We start from the raw sequence: 16,211 nt of genomic DNA, 5'->3' as shown, positions 1-16,211 counted from the left end.
CACCAAAAAATGAAAGTGTTTTAAAGTAATGAAAATATAATGTAGTGTTGCTCTGCACTGGTAAAACTGATGTGTTTGCTTCAGAAACACTACTATAGTTTATATAAACAAGCTGCTGTGTAGCAATGGTGGAAACTGAAAAAAGGCTTTATGGCACAGGTTAAATAGTGGATAACAGATAACACATATATTTGTATTACTTTAAATCACTTTACTTTTTTGATTATACTGTTCCTTTAAGAACTAGAGCTCTGTCTAAGAGGCCTATATACCTCCCTGGGTTCCCAGATCTGCTCATGTAAAATCAACCTTATCATTTAGTAACACTGAGAGATAGGACATGAAGGGGCATATTTATCAAGGGTCGAATTCCGAATTGAAAAAAACTTCGAAATTCGAATTCAAAAAGACCTACCGAAATTAAGTCAAAGTTTTTTTTTAGTCGACTAGGTCCGTTTTCGAACACATAGGTCCGTATTTGGCGGAATTCGAATCGTACAAATTGAAGGAATGTCGCATTCGATTCAAAGTTTTTCCCAAAAAAAAATTTTTTTTCAGAGTTTACCAATTGACTCCAAATAGGTCATCCGTAGGCTAAAACAGCAATTCGGCAGGTTTTAGATGGCGAATGGTCGAAGTCGAATTTTTCAAGAGACAGTACATGATAAAAAAAATTTTTTAATTTTTTTAAAATTCGAAACTAATTTGGACTATTCCCTAGTCAAAGTACACAAAAAATAGCTCAAAATTCGAATTATTTTCATTCGAAAATTCTCCTCGACCTTTCTACCCCGAAGCATCTATGGTTCTTAGTTGAGTCAGCAGTAACAAAGCCATTTCCGAGACAGTATTCAAAAAGTTTCTGTCCAGAATCTAAACACCAAAGTACAGTACGAGAGTGGTTATATATTTCCCTGCCTGTGCAACCTCTAAACCATGTAGGAGGGAAACATTCTCAGCCATAGGTTGTTGAATAGGTTTTTTTTCATACAGGTTTTGTTTGGCTTAATTTTGGGAGCTGCAATCAAGCTACAGCACCGCAGTATAGCGCTGAATTAACTTTCTCTTGTTCATTTCTTTATCGCCTGCCTCACCTGCTTGAGGTTAGCTCTATCACAATTTTTTTCCACCAAAAAAATCTTTGTCCTGAGCAGCCTAGTATGAGTTGCTTGGCATATTGTACCTCCATTGATTAGAGGTAGATCTTCATATTATTCCTAATACAGACTCCCTGTAAACTTTTGCATCCATAGTAAAAACCTTGCCTTTTAAATGCCCTTCCTTTTGTTAACTGGAATGTAATTGCTGTCTTTTACCCCATAGTGCATTTAATAATATAAATAGGAGCAGTACTAAATTAATGAAATACAAAAGGGGCAGGAGATGGCAGATATTACACAAAAGTGTAATATAGATGGGTTGGACTGCTTTAAAGGAGAAGGAAAGGCTAAAATTAAGTAAGCTTTATCAGAAATGTCTATATAAATACAGCAGTAAACCCTTAAAGTAAGCTCTGAGTCCTCTGTCAAAAGAAACACAGCATTTCTTTCCTTCTATTGTGTACTCATGGGCTTCTGTATCAGACTTCCTGTTTTCAACTCAAACCTCCAGGGCTAGGGCTTGAGCATGCTCAGTTTGCTCCTCCCTCCCTCCTCCCATCCCTGCTGTAATCTGACCTCAGAGCTTTAAGTGAGCAGGGAGAGACTCAGGCAGGAAGTGATGTCACACCAAGTTTATATGGCAGCTTCTATCCTACACAAACAGAGACAGTGTCTAGGGCTGTTTACTAAAGTATGGTAAAGTATTCTGCAGAATAAATATAGCATTCTAGCTTGCACTATTGTGGCTAATCTGTAGGCAATAAACTGTCTTGGAGCTTTCCTTTTCCTTTAAATTGTAACTATTGTATAAGAAACAGCCAAGGAGCACTGCAATGTTCTTTTTTAACAAACTAACCCTAATGCATGCCCAACTCAGTGGAAGTTACAGTCAGGCTGTGCCTGCTAGGTCCCACAAGAGGAACCTGACCAACCCACCCTTATGATACTTGGATGTGGTATTATAGGTGTTACAGTATATTGTTCTTTGGTGGGAAAAAAGATGGGTGATAGAAACTATCCTTAGTTCAGGCCCACTAGGACTTGGGACCACCATTAGATCCTGTGGAAAGTATAGCACTTACTCATAACTTATGAGTAAGTGTCCCACAAGGCACGAAACACGTTAGGCTATGTATGTCCTAATAAATATACAACCATTGGTTCGTTGTAGGAACATGTCAATATCAGTTTAAGATACTCAGCATTCCTTTTTCTTGGTGGTTTACATTATTACCTTGCAGAGTTGTAATGCTGAGTTTACTTTTGAACAGAGTGCTATCTGCATAGGTCTCTGCCTACACTTCAAAAAATGCTTATTCACAAAAAGTGGGTAAATTGGATTCTGATCAAACTGATCATAATATGTGTGTGTAGTAAGGACTTGTAAGCTTCACTGGGGCATTGATCAATTCAGTTGTCAAAGCACTGTTTGTCATAACCATTAAATATAAGGACGACAATGTGGTAATATGGGCACAGTTTATGTATTTCCAAATAATTCAGAGCAGTCGTTCAATTGTTTTCTTTCATTTTTCTAACTGAACTAGTACAGGTATAGGACCTGTTATCCAGAATGCTCGGGACCTGGGGTTTTCCGGATAACGGATCTTTCCATAATTTGGGTCTTCATGCCTTAAATCTACTAGGAATTCATTTAAACATTAAATAAACCCAATAGGTTGGTTTTGCTTCCAATAAGGATTAATTATATCTTAGTTGGGATCAAGTACAAGCGACTGTTTTATTATCACTCAGAAAAAGAAACATTTGGATTATTTGGATAAAATGGAGTCTATGGGAGACAGCCATTCCGTAATTCGGAGCTTTCTGGATATCAGGTTTCCGGATAAGGGATCCTATACCTGTAGTAGAACCAGTAGCAGAACATTTTACCTTGCTATACTTATATAATGCTCCTAAGGGGAAAGTAATTAAAAATCGCAAACGATGCTTAAAATGGCGTTTTTGAAAAATGTTTAGCGCGGCTCTCAATGTAAAATCATTCGCTGGCGAATATTACATCGCTAAGCAAAGGTCAGCGTTAACAGTTGCTCTATTCGCAAAATATACTTTGTGATTGCAAAATTTTATTACATACACTGCAAATGTTCTTAAAACCATTTTGAAAAATTGTGAGGAAGTCATTGAGGTCTTTAATTGGTCATAAAGGATACAAACATGGTCACTAACATTTGCAGTCGTCTTTGCACTAATGAAACCTATTACATTCCCCAACTAATGTCCAAATGTCCTTGTTTTTTGTTACGTGTATAACTGCAGTCACACCTTTGTTCATTTTTCAGATTACAAAAGTCACACAGGACCAACTATTAGACGCCATGACCAGTCATATTTAAAAAGTGCACACATTGACTACATTGAACTACATATGTAAATCTGTTACAACTGGACTTCTCTTATCGACGTGAGAAAGATCTTTATATGGCAGTTTATGCTGTACTTCCCCTGATCCAACTATACCATACCACTGCTAAAATCTGGCCATCTTTTCTTCACACTATTGGCAAGATCTGTTCCTTTTTAGTCTAAGGTAACTACTCAAACACTCATCCATGCCCTTAACCCAGTGTTCCTGTAATGGTCGGCACCCAACACCAGAACAAATGCCAGGCACCCTGGTCTCGGCTCGTGCTTCACCTGTAGTGTGACCGCCTTTGGCCTCGGGTGGAGCCCTCAGCTACTTGGATGCCACCAGGACTTAAACGAGAGGTGCAAGGCTATAGGTTCTGGATAGGCAGAGGGGCACGACTGTAAAACAAAGTCTTTGGGCAGAAGGTCGTAGTACAAGGCGTTGGGCAATAGAGTAGTCAGATCAGGCCGGGTCGAGGGAGACAGAGAATAAATGTAGTCAGGCAGGCAAGGGTTAAACCAGGAAGTCAATCAGAGGGTTAAGCAGGTAGTCGGTATTCAGGCAAGGGTCAGGACCCAGAGGTCAGAATAGTCAAAAGCCAGGCAGGGGGTCACAACAGGAATCAAACAGGTTCAAACCAGGAATAGCAAAAGCTCAGGAAGCACCAGGAACAAACTCCTATCACGGGCAATGAGAAACAGTAGGAATGTCCCTTTTATACTTTTAAATTTCGCACCATTTTTGTAGGCGCATGCGCGCTGACGTCATCGCGCACACTAAGAAGGAGCCGGCGCAGGAGAAGAGGAGCGGTGTGGCGGGCGTCCCCGCCTATAGCGTGGCGAGAGTCCCAGCTGATGGCGTGGCGGTCGTCCCCGCCGCACCACTAGACCACCAGGGTTAGTTTTTTTCATTACAGTTCCCCAACCAGTAGTTCGCAAGCAACATGTTGCTCAACAACAGAATTGGATGTTGCTCTCAGTGGCCTCAAAGCGGGTGCTTATTTTAGAGACAAGTTTTGGTTGCATAAAAACCAGATGTACTGTCAAACAGAGCCTCCTGTAGGCTACCAGTCCATATAGGGGCTACCAAACAGCCAATCACAGCTCTTATTTGACCTCCCCATGGACTTTTTCATGTTTATGTTGCTCTCCAACTCTTTTTTACATTTAAAAAAAGTTGGGGACCCCTGCCTTAACATATACCAGCTAGACTACTCCAAAATATTAGCAACTGGCCTGCTAGACTCCACGTTCCCTTTCTGTCATAAACATACTGTTAAAATCTTTATTATAGCACCTGGGTGAGCAAACTATAACTTCGAAAATAATTTTGCTAACCTTCAAAGCCTTTCTTGCTCCTCTAAACTTCATGAGATCTCTCTTTTTGTCCTGTTTTTCCTGGTCATTCTCTCCATTCTTCTAGGAGCAACATCCACTGCCATCTCCATCCTAATCATTTGTCTCTCGGTCCTCCTTATCTCCAGAATATCATCTCTGAAAGTATCTTTTCCCTCATGCTCCTCAAAACTACACTCATAACTTACTTTGGAGCACTAACACAGTATCTCATACAATGTAATCTGGGTACTCACGGGTGAATACCACAAAAAAGCCTCCCACCCACTTCGATTTTAAGTTCTACAGGACATCGATGTAATCCTTATAAATAAGTGCAGTATATTAATTGCAATACTTGTATCTGTACGTTATCTGTACTTGTATCTCTACGTTAATCCATTTACGACATCACCAAGAAATTTCATGTCCATAAAAAGGAATGACACCGCAGGTACCCTGCACTTTAAATTTTGTTTTTCCCTTTAGATGTTCTATATATTTACATTAGTTAATAGGAACCAGTTCCTTTGTAGCTATGCAACCAGTCACGTGGTGTCTGCACTTTAGAGTCCTCTGTGCAGAAAAAAATTAACTATTACTATTATCTTCTTGGCGCTTTAAAAAATAAAAATATGTTCAGCTTCAGTTTTCTCACTGGAATTCTTCCTTACAGAGTTTTCTCATGGTAATTCTTTATTCCAAGAGCAACTGATGTAATAATGCCATCCCCTGTGAGCAGAGGAAGGAGCTTTTGTTGCCTTCTCTTGTGAGTAAAGGAAAGAGATTTAAAGGGGCACTATTATTAAGTTTGTATTTATGCAAGAAAACTGCATTATGTTTAATAAAATACAATTGTTTGGAAAAAAATTACTGATTTTATCAAAATATCTAGTTTTGTGCTTAGGGGTGTGCTTCAGGTGTAAATAAACAACAAGTATTTAATATGGTCGTCTCTGCAACAGATTAGGAATAATAGAAAGGAAATGTTTGGGTTCCTAGAGCACTGGGTTGATTTTTCTTTGGGGTATAATATTTAAAGCTGCATTGCATCCCTGTGGAAGTGGGTCCACTGTACCAGGGGAATGGATGGCTAAGGGGTTGAAGGACTATTAAAGCTAGGAAAGTGGGTGAGATTGGGGGAGTTGGTGTGTATAGGGATATGGAAATAGAATGGGAACTTTAAGATTAATGTGGAAAACACATTGGAAAGAGGTTTAATGCTGAAAAATGCAAGCTTATGCAAAAATAACATGAATGCTTGTTATACAAGTGTATTGTGGGATTCCTTAATTGAGAAGGATTTTGGTAACTTAAAAAAAATATTAATGAGCTGGAAAGAGTGGTTAAACGTGTAAGTAATAGACCAAACCGCATATGCAAATTAGGGAATGGGAGGGAAATCGCATGACTTTTTGTCACAAAACAAGGAAGTAAAAGATGTTTTCCCCTTCCCAGCCCTAATTTGCATATGCAAACTAGGATTTGGATTCAGTTCGGTATTTGGCCGAATCTTTCGTGAAGGATTCAGGGGTTTGGCCGAATCCAAAATAGTGGATTCGGTGCATCCCTACTTTAAATGGTGCAAGACAGCACTCAACAACCCTACTGTGCTACTCCACATTTTTCAGTCAAGAAAAGTGATTGCTGTTAGACATGAGTCTGGTGGTGGGGTTTGGGACTTGAGAGACCTGTGAAGGGGACTGTGTTTGTCAGACATAAAGAGTTACAAGTGTTGGGGGCCAGAAATACGCAGGGTCATTTAGGGTTGTCACCTTTTCACCAGGTGGAGACCGGGTAGGGGGCGGGGCCATGATGTGAAGAGGGTGTGACCATGGCAGGGCTGGATCATGCCGTCGGGGGCGGGGAATCCTGTCTGGTTTTCCTTATTTGGAAAACCGCCCAGGAAGTTTTGACGCAGGGCAGCCCTTTAAAATACAGGGCTGTCCGGGTCAAAACCAGACAGGTGGCAACCCTAGGGACATTACAAGTGGGGGCCTGACATTTTTTGCACAAAAAGTAGTTGTTGACCTCCTTCTACGTGAGACGATTTCCCCTATAATAATTGTCCAAACACAGTATAAGAACCAACTTTGGATTACATTGCCCTAATGAAAATCTGGCTATACAGTTAAGCCCATAAATATTTGGACAGAGGCAACTTTTTCTAATTTTGGTTCTGTACAATTACCACAATACATTTTAAATTAAACAACTAAGATGCAGTTGAACTACAGACTTTTAGTTTTAATTCAGTGGGTTGAACAAAAAGATAGCATAAAAATGTGAGGAACTAAAGCCTTTTTTTAACACAATCACTTAATGTCAGGGACTCAAAAGCTATTTCATGGGCAGCTGTGGGCAATTCCTTCGATATATCATTATCAATGAAGCAGATAAAAGCCCTGGAGTTGATTTGTTGGGGGGGGGGGTGCTTGTATGTGGAAGATTTTGCTGTGAACAAACATGTGGTCAAAGGAGCTCTCCATGCAGGTGAAACAAGCCAACCTTAAGCTGCAAAAACAGAAAAAACCCATCCGAGAAATTGCTACAATATTAGGAGTGGCAAAATCTACAGTTTGGTACATCCTGAGAAAGAAAGAAATCACTGGTTAACTCAGCAATGCAAAAAGACCTGGATGTCCACAGAAGACAACAGGGGTGGATGATCTCCGAATCATCTCCATGGTGAAGAGAAACCCCTTCACAACAGCCAAGCCACTCATAAGCATCAAGAATAGAAAGACTAGATAGGACTTTGCTTAAAAAAACATCTACAAAAAACAGCACAGTTTTGGCAAAACATTCTTTGGACAGATGAAACCAAGATCAACCTCTACCAGAATGATGGCAAGAAAAAAAGCAGAGAAGGCATGGAACAGCTCGTGATCCACAGCATACCACATCATCTGTAAAACATGGCAGAGACAGTGTGATGGCTTGGGCGCACATGGCTCCCAGTGGCACTGGGACACTAGTGTTTATCCATCATGTGACACAGGACAGAAGCAGCCAAATTAATTCTAAACTGTTCAGAGACACTGGGGCTCAATTATCATCACTGGGCAAATTTTCCCATGGGCAGTTACTTATAGCAACCAATCAGTGATTAGCTTTTTGAAACAAGCTGCAAGTAGTAGGGTTCCTGCCCATGGGCAAATTTGCAGTGTTGATAAATGAGCCCCACTGTCTGCTCAAATACAGCTAAATGCAGTCAAATTGATTGGAAGGTATTTCATAATACAGATGGACAATGGCCCAAAACATACCAAAGCAACCCAGGAGTTAAAAAAGAAGTGGAATATTCTTGAATGGCCAAGTCAGTCACCTGATCTGAACCCAATTGAGCTGCATTTCACTTGTTGAAGACTAAACTTGCGAACAGAAGGGCCCACAAACAAACAGCAAGGGAAAACTGCTGCAGTAAAGGCCTGGCAGGGCATTAAAAAGGAGGAAACCCAGAATCTAGTGATGTTCATGAGTTCAAGACTTCAGACTGTCATTGCCAGCAAAGGGTTTTCAACCAAGTATTAGAAATGAACATTTTATTTTCAGTTTTTTAATTTGTCAAATTACTTTTGAGCCCCTGAAATGAAATGATTGTGTTACAAAAACATGGCTTTAGTTCCTCACATTTTTATGCAATCTTTTTGTTCAACCCACTGAATTAGGGTAGGACTACACGGACGTTTTCGGCACAATCTGGCGCACTGCAACAAAACACCTGCGACAAATCGTATGGGACGGAAATAAGGTGAGTGCATTGTCGGAAGAAGTTGCATCGTTGATCCGACGCAAAATGACTGTCGAATGCAGACCCTGCGTCGCGTTAGATCAACGCTGCGATTTCATCCGACATTTCTATCCTTATTTCCGTTGCATGCGATTTGTCGCAGCGCATCGGATCGCGCCATAAATATCTGTGTAGTCGTACCCTTAAAGGAACAGTAACACCAAAAAATTTAAGTGTTTTAAAGTAATGAAAATATAATGCACTGTTGCCCTGCACTGGTAAAACTGATCTGTTTGCTTCGGAAACACTACTATAGTTCATATAAACAAGCTGCTGGGGAGCAATGGCGGAAATTGAAAAATGGCTATATGGCACAGGTTAACTAATGTATAACAGATAACACCATTAGACAGACAGAGCTCATTTGTGATCTGATGTGTATAGACACACCCGGTTCGGGTAGCGTAGCGCTGGTGGGGGGCATTTAAAAAAAAAAAAACTATTGCTATCCCCAACCGGAATGCAGGCTCTATTAGCCTGCACCTTTAATTGGGGATAACATTTTTTACCTAACAGGAGCCCTTTAAGAATTTGCTGGTGATTTTCCTCAATTTCATACAATGTCTATAGGTTGAGCTGTTTTAATAATGTTTATTGAAATTGTATATGAATTAGGGCCTTATGGGGCCCCTATACCTCCTGGGCCCCCACTCTGTAGTAACACCCCTGGTAGCGGGCAAATTTGCTTCGTGAAAAAAATTAGCAAAAAAGTGCCTCTTGGCAAGTTTTGTAGCCGACCGGCTAGTTTTGAAAATTAGACCCTACAAGTTACCATAAAAGGGAAAAATGTTTAATATACGCTCGGGTTGCCACTGATTGCATTGTGGGTGGAGCAGTGAGGACATAAGAGGCAGACATAATGAAGTAGGTGGAGTACTGACGCCAGAGATATCACATCACTTAGATCAGGGGTCGGCAACCCGCGGCTCCAGAGCCTCATGTGGCTCTTCATCCTGCTTGCTGCGGGTCAGTCTTGCGGCTTTTTCTGTCACAACATCTATACAGCCCTCGCACCTGCTGGCGGCTCAAGAAGCCTCCAGCAAATGCGAGGGTTGTATAGACATCCCAGGCAAGACTGAGCCGCAGCAAGATGATTCATCATGGTCCTTCCTATGGTCGCACACTCAAGACAAGAGAGAAGCCTCCAGAGTCCAACTGCAGCAGGTGCGAGGACTTTAGACGTGATGTGACGCATATTTTAATGACGTCTATAGCCGTTGCCTTTAAACAGATAGAACACTAGCATTTAATAGGGCTATTCAGTGTTTACATTTATTTCAAAGTAGGCCTACACATTGCACTTTTGTTGTCGTAACAGTTAAAATTAAAAAAAAAAAGTTAAAACTTTTTTTTAAAAGTTAATAAGCGGTGTTATGTTTTGCGGCTCCAGACTATTTTTCTTTAGTGGAAGAGGGAGCAAAATGGCTCTTTTAACTTAGATGCAACTGGCTAGATTTCCATCCAGTTTTCTCAAGGTTGAAAACATGACAACGTTTTGATGTCCATTTAAAACCACACTGGTGGCAATCTTATCTTTTATCTATATTCTGCCTGATTAGTAAACCCAATCCTTTAATTACAGATATGGGATCTATGATACAGAAATCTGTTATCCAGAAAGCTCTGAAATACAGCAATGCTGATTTAGAAAAACAATCTTATTTTTAATTGATTTGCTTTTTTTTTCTGTTATAAGAAATGAAGCTCACTTGAAATTCCTTTATTGGTCCAATTATTGTTCTGTTTTCACTGAAAACCGAACAGAAACTTGAGATCCGAACAGGTTCTCCCCCTAATAAACAGCCGTGACTGGAACATTATCTCCCTCATAAAATGGCGACGGCTGAATGATAAATAGCCCTACATTTATTGTATCAAGTTCAGCAGCCGACAGACCACCGAAACGAACGCGGAAACAATGAAGTAAAACAAACGCGGGGACATTGGCCTAAAATGGAGGCCGAGATAGAACTGCGCCATCTCGTCTGGCCCGAAGCCAAAAGCAGACGCCATGTTACCCGCACCTTAGTAATAACACGGGACACTTCATAGCACATTATATACACTGCGGAGAGAGCATCCAGTCCTACACCCCACACTTATAGACCAATTAATCCCGCGCGACAAAATAAAAAAGCTCTGAAGCGACGCGAATACAATAAATCCGGAGGCCGCGTCTGTTTATTATTCGGTCGCCGGCGGCATAAAAAACGATTTTAAATAAAAATCCAGTATCGGAAACCAGAAATAAGTTCGAAATACTAATAAGTATACAGTTAAAAAAATCAATAAACAAAAAGGGAACTATAAATCCTCCATGATCAGCCTCGCGTCTTCCAGTGCGAAATAATCCCTCACAGCACAATCTACTCCGTAGCCCGGCGGCGGCCGAACAACCTCTGAGGTAAAAAATATCTAGAAAAAGGCGCCAATGTTTTCCCCCGATCTCTCTCGTCAGGCAGCGGCGCACGGAGCTCAGGAGAAGCATCGACGGGTCGCAGAGAGCTCGGGCCATTCCTGACTGGCAACAACGGGTAATAGGAGAGGGGCAGAGGGGAGGGGATTGATAAAGATTCCTTTTCTTTGCTATTTTTTCCTCCCTGTCTCTCCCATCCCTAATGATGATGATTCCAGGGTGGCGGCGGTTGTGACAGGGGAGGTGGGAGTAAAAAGGGGGGGAAAGTATTTTAAAACCGGCGCAAATGAATGACAGAAGCCTTCTCTTCCCTCCCTACTTCAATTTGCATCGACTGGGCAACCTGTGGCCTCCACACGTTAAACTGCAACTCCCACAAGCCCTGACACTGCTACTTCACGTCTGGAGGCCACACTGAGGTGAATTTCTCTCTCTCCTCCCAACAGCCCTGTCACCTAATCTGCTCTTTTCTTCTCTATTAAAGGCGACTGGTTTTTTGGGGGGGGGTTTTCATTGCCACCTCCTGTAGTGAAGGAAAAAAACACAAAACAATCCTCTTCCTCCTCCCTTAAACCACCACCCCCTGCCTTGTATCTAGAAATAAATATTTTATTCATACTCTCTGCAAGACATTTTCTTAGCTGCCAATTTGTGAAGAGAGAGAGAGAGAGAAGAGTAAAAGAAAAAAAAAGTGAGCCAGAAGCTTTGGAGGCTGAAACCTAATCTCCTGCTTTTATTTTTTTTTAAAAAAATTTTTTCGCCCTCTTGTCTGTCTGGAGATAGATTTCCCCATCTCTTTTTTTCCCCTCCCTGAAGGAAGGGAGGAAGGAGGTTTGTGTGGTTTTTTTTTCCTTGAAATTTTTATCACAAAATTATAATACACTCAAAGGGAAACTCACCGTCATGAAAAAGCAGTGCCTTGTCAACGGGGTTTCTTCGCCATCACATCAGGGGCTGGCTGTGTAGGAAGAGAGAGAGAGAGAGTGAGAAACATGAGCCTCTCTCAGCCACAAGGAGCAGAGCGAGAGAGCGAGAAAGAGAGAGAGAGAGAGCGCACAGGGAGATGGGGACACACATACGCACACACTCACAAAAAAAAAAAAAACAACAAAAAAACAATTATTCTCAAATCCTTTCAACTGTAATTGCTTTTATTTCGAATACATTTACTTATTACCTTCGTTTTTAGAGACCAAGCAGGTTTATTGTTACTTTTCTCTAAATAATATTTGTTCCAGCTGAAATTGATATAATCACTGTGAAGAAAAGAAATAAAAGTAGCCGTTACTCGGATGTGCTTTGTTTGATCAAGTGCCGCCTGCCCATTGTGGAAATTGGCATGTTCTTGTTTTAAGCTTGTGTTGTTGTGTTGACCATACGTTGCCAAGATTTAGGGCAATGGCACGCCAGGAAATTTGCCTTGTATGTGTGTGGTTTTTTTTTTTCTCCCCCTAGCCCGAATACATGGCACCAGAACTCAGATGCCATCTATTGGCCCCACTGAGAAGTGCTTCAAAGTGCAAGCACAAGTGCAAAATCTCCCAACTGTCCCTGCACTAAAGGTCATGGGCAGATACAGCTGCCGATATCAGTCGTTTGGACCAATTTGACAGCTTATCTTGCCGTGTATGGGGGCTTCCGAAGGGTCTTCCCGATCGATATCTGGCCACGATATCGATCGGGAAGGTTTGATTTTTAACCGACCTGTCGGAGTCCCTTGGCGTATCGTAAGTCGATCGTTCGGCCATATGGCCGTACCTTCGAACTACCCCCGATATAGCCATGCCGTTAGTGGCATATCGGGGAAAGATCCGATGTCGCCAAACGAGCGGATCTTTGAGTCTATGGCCAGATTAAGGGTAAAACTACACAGGAGAGTTTGTGGGTCAGATTTTATCTGATCGCACAAGATTTGTAGGATGCTATGAAATCTGACCGATCTTCCTATAGCTTGAATGTAAAGGCGAATCAGATAAAGTCGGAAGGTGTCGCTTGTGCATGCATCTACATTCTGACATTCAATGTATTTCAATGAGGGAAAGTCAGATGCCATCAGATTTTATCTCGTCGGATGAGGATGCAGCATGCAGTGTTTGCTTCGACCGTCGTGCCGCGCTGGATGGAAAATTTTTCATGAAGTTTACACATCTGATTTTTGTATCCATGCATTTTGTTGGTCTGGCATCATCCTATAAAAGCACTCGTGGAGTTTAGCCTTTAGGGATGTCCTGTTTCCTTGTCCAGCTCACTGGCTAGGTATCACTATTGTTTGGACATGTGGATAGCAAAATCGCATTGATCTGCTGGTTAGCAGAAAAGCTGATGTTTCAGATCACGGGTAGATATTCATGCCGTACAGCAACAAGCCAGTTAGTATGGTTTTTAGGTCCAGGTTGAGATTCAAAATATGCTCTTGCATTACAGTTACATAGAGACCCAAACAGCCCCTCATAGTTCAGATAAATAGTGACTGTCTATGGCATATTACAGCAACCCCCACCATCTACAGCTTGACAGTCTGGGCCTCATAGTTTCACACACTGTCTTATCAGCATTGTTTTTCATCTCGAAGATGGTTTTCTACAGTGATTTTTAAGGTGAGTGGTAGGGGTCCAAACAAATGATTACACATTTATGTTGCATGTTGACAGACTTGTATTAATGCCTAGCTTCAAGCACTCTATGTGTGGGTTGGATGGTAATCTCAGGTTATCGGCTAGTGTTAACAATAGCAGTAGATTTAAAGGAGAACTACCCCTAGTAACAATAGCACCCTTATCTACCTTCCACCCCCCCTCAACTCTCCCTCCCCGAATGTGAATGGGCAGAAGATGGCGCTGGAGAGCTGCTCTGCATTTTAGGCTCAGGTTTCTTATTAGGGGCACCATTCTGTCTAATAAACAGCGTGGGGAGGGAGAGGTGGGCAATGGAAGGCAGTTAAGAGGGTTGTTAGTTCTCCTTTAAGCTGACCGCATACTGGCCAGTATTGAGGTAGAGTTTGTTTGATCAAATAATTGGTGTGGTTTGGTTATGTTGATATGCTAGGTTAAACAGGCTAAACAGCTGGACCAGCAAGGCCAGACGAGGCGTTTTTACGGTGTGTTTTTAAAAAAGCTCAGTCAGGCGTAAATGTGCCACTAAAATCACATGCAACCGTCAACATGCGTTTTCAAGCATTTTTCAGCACATAGGGTTCCCAACATGCATTTCTCATTGTTCTCGTTCCCCATAATTCCACGGGCTGGAAATAGAAATGCTATTTAGAAATAGAAAAAATGGAGCAGGAATGATCATAAATACGCAACGTAATTACGTCACCAGCCTAATACACAGTAAAAACGTATATGTGTAATTTATATTGCGAGAATTTGGGAGCCATATTTAAAATACGCTGCATATTTACGTACAGTGTGGTTTCGAACTTGCAGATCCCATAGTCTATTGATTTGGTAGTTTCTTGACGTATCTGCTGAAAAACGCCAATACTGACGTCCCATGGTGGATTTTGGCTTGCGAGCGCCCTGTGAGAATTGCCATTGTGCGTTTTCCATTAGTTCCAGTGGTAGTGCAGTTTATGCGTATTTAGATCCGACGGAGCTTTTTTTAAAAACGCAACGTATAAACGTCACGTCTGGCCTTACCTTAAGAAGTACATGCCAGTGCTGATTTCATTGCTATTTATTATAGCACTGACGTGTGTATATATTGCTTTACAGAGATTGGTCATCATCATACCAGACCCAGTGGAGCTTCCAAATGACATTCCCTATCATTCAAGCAACACATGCAATGATTAGGAGCCAGTTAACCTGCCTGTATATTTTTGGAGTGTGGGAGGAAACAGAAGTACTAGAGGAATCCCATGCAATCTTGAGGAGAACATGCAGACTTCTTGCCGATACTGATTTGGAGTCTGGCATTTTATAGTAAATTCATGATAGTGGTTCCCAGGGCAGTGTCCTCCTGGGAAAAAACTTTCCTCGCTTTACTAGTCGAAATACAAGTATGGTATCTGTTATTCAGAAAACCGTTATCCAGTAAATTTCAAATTAGGAGAAGGCCATCTTCTATAGACTCCATTTTAATCAAATAATTCTAATTTTTAAAAATTATTTACAAATTGTTTAAATTATTTTTCTAGGAGGCTGAAGGTATGGGGATTGAAGAACCCCTTATTCAGAAAACTCCAGGTTTTTTGAATAACAGGTCCCATAACTGTATAGCAATTTCTACAGATAGTAATAAGACTGTGTACTTATGTAAAAATGATTCTCTTACAGTGTGTGAGGTGGGGGGCAGAAGTGCAGCTGGGTGGTCAAGAAAAAATTGGTGATGCGCTGGCAAAAAAAACTGGGGAGACCACTGCAGACTGGTGTTAGACCAAGTGGGGCTCAAAGCTGTAGGGATGGTCCAAATTACCCTAGCAACCATGCATTGATTTGAATATGAATAGGAGAGGCCTGAATAGAAAGAGGAGTAATAAAAAGTAGCAATACCATGTAGGGAAGCTACGAGACTTTGGTCCAGAATATTTACCTTAATAGACTCAATTACAGGACTTAGACTTCGGAAAGATCCCATCCAGGTACTTCTTAATAAAACAATTCCAGTATCTGATAAATATCTACGTAAATTGATTCAGTTTATTTTTATTGCAGCAAAGCAAACCATAGCTTCTTCCTGGAAAAAGCGTTCACTCCCCATATCTATGTTCCGTACCAAAATGAACTGGATTATGGTGAATGAACGACTGTTAAGCATTATTTCAGACAAATATAATATCTATATGAAAATTTGGACCTCTTGGATTAGGTATACCAGTCAGTGATGGATGTATCTGTTAATTGGGAAAGTTGGGAGAGCCCTTAATTAGAACAAGGTTGGAACCCTGGGACACCATGACCAAATGTAAGGAGACGTTTATTATTGCATGACAAAATATACACGGAGACGAATATAAAGGAATAAATGACATTTCATGTTGTTAAACGAGTTTATTTGTTTATTGATATGCATATTTCATTATGTTTATTTACATCTCAATGTGACAATGTAGCTTTATGTAATATGTTTTCATGCTATGTAATAGTTCTTCTCTGTGTAGGGGAACACATGCATTTTATAAAGAAAAATTGAAATGGCTTGTCAATATTGATGGATAATAAAAAAAGTTTTGAAAGAAAAAGTAGCAATACCA

At 41.0% G+C, this 16,211-nt stretch overlaps 1 protein-coding gene and 1 long non-coding RNA gene across 4 annotated transcripts in view; one reads left to right on the top strand and one right to left on the bottom strand.

Annotated features, from left to right (window-relative positions):
• bicral.L (BRD4 interacting chromatin remodelling complex associated protein like L homeolog) overlaps nt 1–12,429 on the bottom strand; it is a 30,198-nt gene extending 17,769 nt beyond the window's left edge. Inside the window, exons 1-2 of one of the 2 annotated variants that reach the window (XM_041562531.1) lie at nt 12,192–12,429; nt 11,914–11,972 (exon numbers count right to left, since the gene is read on the bottom strand). The gene's annotated coding sequence lies outside the window, so the exon portion shown is untranslated. Of the gene's footprint in view, nt 1–11,913; nt 12,020–12,191 lie in introns of those variants that run through there. The other variant, XM_018262573.2, reaches the window with a different exon arrangement.
• On the top strand, nt 10,292–15,618 carry LOC108716447. Of its 2 annotated transcripts, none has more exons than XR_001935683.2 (2): nt 10,292–11,132; nt 14,731–15,618. It is a non-coding gene; the product is annotated as an uncharacterized LOC108716447 (long non-coding RNA). The 2 variants fall into 2 exon arrangements; XR_005961181.1 differs by having other exon boundaries at nt 10,292–11,433.
• The last annotated feature ends 593 nt before the right edge of the window (nt 15,619–16,211 follow it).

This window comes from Xenopus laevis, chromosome 5L (assembly GCF_017654675.1).
Source record: "Xenopus laevis strain J_2021 chromosome 5L, Xenopus_laevis_v10.1, whole genome shotgun sequence".
NCBI classification, from domain to species: domain Eukaryota; kingdom Metazoa; phylum Chordata; class Amphibia; order Anura; family Pipidae; genus Xenopus; species Xenopus laevis.
Note: the sequence above shows the minus strand (reverse complement) of the source record. Positions and strands in the feature narration are given on the sequence as shown.